Here is a 7422-nt window from a genome sequence, read left to right as displayed (position 1 = left end):
GTCGAGAGATGGGTTCTATAACTGATCTTTGAGGACGTAGAAGGAGACGTTACACTGCTTATCAAGCATGGTGAGGCCTCGGTTAGGCAGAAGAACTTGAGTGCCGTCTCTGTGCATCAGTGTGAAGTTGTAAACTCATCTATTTCCTGACTTGCCTCCAAGGAAACCACTTTTACATAAGTACTGCTCATCAATGAGACTCGGCCTTGATGGTGAATCAGGGAATATGTACCCTTGAGCTCTCAAGATCTTAGTGACAATCCAACCATTCTGAAGCCTCCTTGCTCCCTTCTTCTTTCGGTCACACCACACATTGTGTCTGTAAGTAAGCATTTGGATCGCAAAGAACGCGCCTAAAGAGGGTACATGCATTGGCCCTTGGAACTCCTTCTTGTTCTTCATTTGAGTGATGAGCGGCTTCAGTCCAAGTCCCAACAGTTCAAGCTCTGCCGTGTGAATGACACCAGGGTTGTAGGTAGAGAAGAATGTAGAGGCCAGGACCCGGTTGGTGTATCTGATCGCAGGGTTCCTGATGCAACTCGTCTTGCTCTTGCCTCCCAAGTAAGGTCCAAAAGCGATTGTTTCCCACAAAGCAGCCAACTCTTCTCTTGGGTACACGAACTTGTCAAGTGAGCTGCCATTCCTTTCAAACCCAAATATCTCATCAAGCTCCTTGAAACTGACCTTGTAGTGCACACCTTCCATGTCAAACTCAATGTGGCCGAACCCTTTGCCATGTAAACGCTTAGGATCCCTCTTGGGGTAGATGACAACCTCCAAAGTGGCAAGAAACTGTTGTGTAATTCCCTCATAAGCAACATCGCTCATCATGAAGAACTCGGCCAGGCCCATGTTTTGAAAGATGAGGGTAACATCATCGAGTATCTCCAGCTTCCTCAACAACTCCATATCAGGGAACCGACCTTGAGCTACTCTTATAGAGTTAAAGTGGTCCAAGTACTCCTCAGTAGTTGGGAAATGTTCTTCCTCAGGCTCGGGCTTTGGTTCCTTCTTGGCTTTCTTTCCACAATCGGGTTCATGAGGGACTATGGCTCTCAGCTCATCTCCATCGTTCTCAGTGGCTGCCTGCTTCCCACTTCTTCTTGATTCAAGGGCCGGCATCGGAGTGAGCTCGGCGTTCTTTGCTCGCTTAGCGGCTGGCTCACCATCGGGTCTTGCTGATGAGTTCTTGCTCGTTCCACCATTGCGTGCCACGGCCACGGCTTTTCCTTTCGTACCTCTCTTCTGGTCGTTTTTGTTCGTCTCATGAGTGGGAACAGCTCGGTCGCCGGTCATCTGCAAGGCAGATCCTCAAAGAAGCCATTAGAATCAAGTATATCGATAAACACATGTTTCTGAAGATAGCAAGAACATATCTCTTTCTCTAACAAGACCAGGGTTATAGCTTTTTCAAACATCAAAGGAAGTAAGAACAAGCCAGAACAAACAGAGAGAGACACGATATCTAGACAGTTCAGCTCAACGACTCAAAGCATCATTAAGACCGTTTCCAAGCGCATTTTCTCAAGAATTTTAGAAACTCAAGAACAAGTGATTTTCAGAGCAAAGACCGGTTTTTCTTGTGTTGTCTATCCTGATGGAATTTTTAAAATTGTTCCCAAAGGCCGATATGTTCTAAAAGAATCGATTCCACATTTTACAAACAATAAAGCTCGCAAAGAATGAAGGAAAAAGATGAGTTCTTTAAGATGCATATACCTTTGGGAATCCAAGATTCAAGTTTAGTGAAATGCTTATGCTGAATAGACAACACCCTAACGAGTCTAGAACGCTTGGAATCACACGAAATGGATGAGAAATGAGAGAGTTGTGTTCGTGAAATGCAGAGAAAAGAGAGAAGAAGGCGAACTCTCGGTTTATGGCTCGGGATGGAGGCTGGTATGGGCGGTGTCGCGCTTTCCAGCTGGCGTTTGGACTGTAGTGGGACTGGTCCCCCCTTCTCCTCCAGCTGCGACCGTTGACCGCGCCAAAACCAGCTTTGACCCGGCGTTCAAATTCGAATTACCGCGCAAAGCCTCCAAATGGGCGCGACTTTAGGAATGACGTGGGCCGTACGGACTAAACCGGTTTTTCTTGTGTTAGCTTGAGCGGCCTCGACTTGTTCCACCCCGAGGGCACCAAGCCGAGTGATTTGAGCTCATACTAACGAGTAAATCTCTGTGGCCTTCACGTCTTTTCCTTAGATCGCGCAAACCTTCTTCTTTGATCTAAGTGTCCCAAGTGTTCTTGTTTTTGATTCTTCTTAAAACCGGGCACCTCGGCACGCTCCACCACGAGGGTATCATGCCGAGGCCACTAGTTTTAACAAAGAACACTTGGTGCTGGGGGTTTAAACGGGCTGGCCTTGGTGTAAACTGGTCGCGGCCTCGGATCGAGGTTTTAGACCGTTTTAAGTGAACATCGCCCCTCGGTATAATTATACCGAGGTGTTTACACCGTGGGCCTCCCCCACACTTAGTCATTTCCCCACATAACTTCTTAGGCATGGCCATGATAAGATTAAGTCGAGGAGTTTAGCTGAGGTTCTCAAGCTTTTACTCGGTAAAAGGTGACCACGGTATGTATATACCGAGGGTCGATACCGAGGCTAGGTGTGCTCTATGACTTAACTCATCAGGCCGTGCCTTTTTTCAAGCCTTTTTCTTACTCTCGTCCTCATGATTCACTGTCTAACTCCTGAAACACTTAACAAACCCTTCAAAAAGCTTCAAAAAAAAAGAGAAAGAAGATGAAAAAAAACGAAATATGTACAAGGATAAGCTTGGGGTGTCTCCCAAGAGCACTTTGTTTAACGTCACTAAGTTTGACTTTTCATACCTTTTCAGGCTGATTCCGGTTCAAGAAGAGGAACTGAGGTAGCCCCCTCTCTTGTTTCCGATGCCAAGTAGTGCTTTACCCTCTGACCGTTTACCACAAAGCCTTGTCCATCTTTTCCTTTTAGAACGACCGCTCCATAAGGCCTCACTTCGAGAATTGTGAAAGGACCGGACCATCTAGACCTCAGCTTCCCAGGGAACAGCTTGAGTCTCGAGTTAAACAACAGAACTTGGTCCCCTTCTTTGAACTCTCTCTTGTGTATCTTTTTATCATGAAGCGCCTTAGTTCTTTCTTTGTAGATCTTGGAGCTCTCAAAAGCATCTAACCGGATTTCCTCAAGCTCATGAAGCTGTAAAACCCTTTTCTCTTGTGCGGTCTTGATGTCAAAGTTCAGAAGTTTCACCGCCCACAAGGCTTTGTATTCCAACTCAACCGGTAGATGACAGCTTTTCCCATAGAGCAAGTTAAACGGTGAGGTTCCAATGGGGGTCTTGTACGCGGTTCTGTAAGCCCACAAGGCATCATCAAGTTTCTTGCTCCAATCCTTCCTAGATGAGCTCACGGTTCTCTCCAAAATGGCCTTTATCGGTTAGAGACCTCCACTTGGCCACTAGTCTGCGGATGATAAGGTGTAGCCACTTTGTGCTTTACCCCATGCTTCTTCAAAAGACTCTCAAGAGTCTTATTGATAAAGTGGCTTCCCCCATCACTGATCACTACTCTTGGAACTCCGAACCCTGGGAAAATGGTACTCTTGAAAAGTTTTACCACCACTTTTGAATCATTGGTTGGGGATGCAACAGCTTCGACCCATTTACTCACATAGTCCACCGCGACTAGGATATACTGGTTTCCATACGAGCTTATAAAGGGACCCATGAAGTCAATGCCCCAACAGTCGAAGACCTCGACCTCAAAAATTGGGTTTTGGGGCATCTCATTCCTCTTGGATATGTTACCGTGCCTTTGACAAGCCTCGCACCTTGATACCACATCTTGAGCGTCTTTGAACATAGTCGGCCACCAGAACCCGCTTTGCAAAACCTTGGCAACCGTCTTGAATGCACCTAAGTGACCACCATACGCTGAACCGTGGCATTCTTGTAGCACCGGATGGATCTCTTCTTCGGCCAAGCATCGCCTATAGAGATGGTCCTTGTTAAGCACGTAAAGATACGGCTCATCCCAATGATATCTCATCACATCTCTAAAGAACTTTTTCCTCTGATAAGTATCAAGATCCGGTGGCTCTAAACCGCAAGACAAGTAGTTCACAAGATCAGCGAACCAGGGGAGGCTTCTTTCCTTGATCGTGTTGGCTTCCTCCACCTCTAAGTAAGACCGGACCAGCATGAGATGTTCCTCGGGTAAAGCATCGTCTATAGGAACCTTTTCTTCAATCCTCAGCCTTGAGAGGTGATCTGCGGCCCCGTTTTCAATACCTTTCTTGTCAAGTATCTCCATGTCGAATTCTTGGAGCAATAGGACCCATCTCAAAAGCCTCGGCTTAGCGTCCTTCTTAGACATCAAGTACCTTAAGGCCGCGTGATCTGTGTAAACCGTGACCTTTGATCCCACTAAGTAACTCCTGAATTTGTCAAATGCAAACACAATGGCAAGCATTTCCTTCTCGGTGGTGGCATACTTCTCTTGAGCCGAGTCCAAGGTGCGGCTGGCATAGTAAATCACATGGAGCTTCTTATCTTTCTTCTGCCCCAAGACAGCTCCCACGGCATAGTCAGATGCATCAGTCATCACTTCGAATGGTAAAGACCAATCGGGAGCTTGTACAATCGGTGCACTGATCAAAGCCTCCTTGATCCTCTTAAACGCTTCCTCATACTCTTCATCAAAGATAAACTCCACCTCTTTGCACAATAGCCTAGTTAAAGGCCTAGCTATCTTGGAGAAATCCTTAATGAACCGCCTATAGAACCCCGCGTCCCCAAGAAAGCTTCTTATCCCTTTTACAGAATTCGGAGCTTGTAGGTTCACCATCACCTCGATCTTGGCCTTGTCCACCTCAATACCCTTCTCTGATACCTTGTGCCCCAAGACAATGCCTTCTTGTACCGTGAAATGACACTTCTCCCAGTTCAAGACAAGCCTATGCTCCTCACATATCTTCAGAACCTGAGAAAGATTAGCAAGACATTCGGAGAAAGAGGAGCCGTATACGGAGAAATCATCCATAAACACCTCAACTTTCTCTTCAATTAGATCAGAGAAAATGTGCATCATACATCTTTGAAAAGTGGCCGGTGCATTACACAAACCGAAAGGCATTCTCCTATAGGCATAAGTGCCGTAAGGGCAAGTGAATGTCGTTTTCTCTTGGTCTCTTGGATCTATTGGTATTTGGAAGAATCCAGAGTATCCATCGAGAAAACAGAAATAAGGATGATTGGCTAACCGTTCAAGCATTTGATCAATGAATGGTAAAGGGAAATCATCTTTTCTTGATGCAGAATTCAATTTCCTATAGTCAATGCACATGCGATGGCCGGTTATGGTTCTTTGGGCTATGAGTTCATCCTTATCGTTTTTCACCACCGTGATCCCACCTTTCTTGGGCACAACGTGTACAGGAGATACCCACTGAGAGTCAGAGATTGGATATATGATCCCTGCCTCAAGGCGCTTTAGTATCTCCTTCTTAACTACCTCTTTGAGGTTCGGGTTAAGGCGACGTTGGTGCTCAACAGAGGACATGGCTTGGTCCTCCAGGTGGATCCTGTGGGTGCATATTTCAGGAGAAATTCCTCTAATGCCGGCTAAGGAATACCCTATGGCTCTCCTGAATTTCTTGATTTCATTAAGCAATGCACGTTCTTCATGTTCAAGCAAGCTATCGTTTATGATCACAGGAAAAGTAGAGTTCAAGCCTAAGAACGCATACCTGAGCCCTGTTGGTAGAGGCTTAAGCTCAACAGGGGGCGCGTCTGCCTCATTCAGTTCGGCATCGAAGCTGCATTGGCCCGGAACAGCTTCCTCGGCCTTTTCCTTGTTCTCGCGCGGTTTACCATCGGCCTCGGTATGAGTTGTCACGGCCATGATACCCCGAGGTGTCTCTTCTGTTCCCGCGGATCCCTCGCTGTCTAAGATGTCAAGGCCGCTCTTCTTGAGCTCCAGAAACCTCGCCTCAGCCTCAAGTTCCTTCGGTTGGTCCAAAAGATGCTTGTACACCTCGCTTTCCTCGTTCAAGTACCCGTGCTCGCTTTGTACACGTGTCAGGACCACTTGTAACGGATCCTCTGCGTTCAACTCTTCCAGGAGCTCATCAGCTAGCTTCTCCATTACTTCCACATAGAAAACCTGACCTCCAATGGTCGGTTTCTTCATCATCGCTTTCACATTGAACTTCATAGTCTCGGAACCGATGTGTAGTTCAATCATTCCTCCTCTCACATCTATAATGGCTACTGCGGTCGCTAGGAACGGTCGGCCCAAGATGATAGGGTCTAATGGTTCCTCGTCCATCTCAAGAACTATGAAGTCCGTGGGGATTTCTATCTCACAGATCCTCAAAGGCAAATCCTCAAGCAAACCCACCGGTAAGCGAACTGATCTATCAGCTAATATAAGAGAGATCTTGGCCGGCTTGTAACTTTTGTATCCCAATCTCTTGGCCACCGTGTAAGGCATTAGGCTCACAGAAGCTCCTAGATCACACAAGCTGTTTGAGAACTTCAAATGACCTAAGGCACACGGCAAGGTAAAGCTGCCCGGATCGGATAGCTTCCTTGGTATAGATCTTCTTTGTATTATGGCGCTGCATTCATGGCTCAGTATCACCATGCCCTGGAGTTCCTTTGTCTTGTTGAGGATCGCATCCTTTAGAAACTTCCCAAGCTGAGGTATAGCTAAGAAAGCATCTATGATGGGTAGGGTGAAAGCATCTCTTTGAGCATCTATGATGGGTAAGATTTTCTTTTTGAAACGCCCTGGGAACGGTATCTTGGGTTGGTAAGGTGGTGGTGGAACGTATGGCTTTTCAAGCTCAGTTGTCGTTTCCACCTCTTTTCCTTTGTCCTTGATCGGTTCCTTTTCAAAATCCGCTTCTTTACACGCATCACCTGAGGCTGCCTCCCCCTCTAATTGCTCATTGGCCTCAATGAGCTTTGTCTTAGGCGTTGGAGCTTGTAGTGCTTTACCACTCCTCAATGTAATGGCGTTCACATACTCCTTGGGGTTTGGCTCCGGTTTACCTGGTAAAGCCGGGCCTCGGGATGATGTAGAGGCTTGATTCTGCTTAAGCTCTCTGATATCTTGCTGCATTGTCGCGTGCTGGCTCTTCACTCTCTGCTGACCCTGTAACAGTTGCTGTAAGATTCCACAGACATCGTTCCCCATCTGATTCTGACCCGTTCCCTGATTCTGTTGCTGATTACCCATCGGCTGCGGATTGAACCCTGGTGGAAACTTGTGATGCTGCGGTTGGCTGGTGAAGTTGTTACCCTGAGCCGCTTGATTCTGCTGAGTGTAGCTGTGCTGTTGCCCACTGAACTGTTGCTTGGGCTGGAAGGTATTCTGAAAAGGAGCCTTTTGAGCATAGCTTTGTTGTTGTTGCTGAGCAGGGTACAC

This window comes from Eutrema salsugineum, unplaced genomic scaffold (genome assembly GCF_000478725.1).
Source record: "Eutrema salsugineum unplaced genomic scaffold, Eutsalg1_0 scaffold_7, whole genome shotgun sequence".
Lineage (NCBI taxonomy): Eukaryota > Viridiplantae > Streptophyta > Magnoliopsida > Brassicales > Brassicaceae > Eutrema > Eutrema salsugineum.
Note: the sequence above shows the minus strand (reverse complement) of the source record.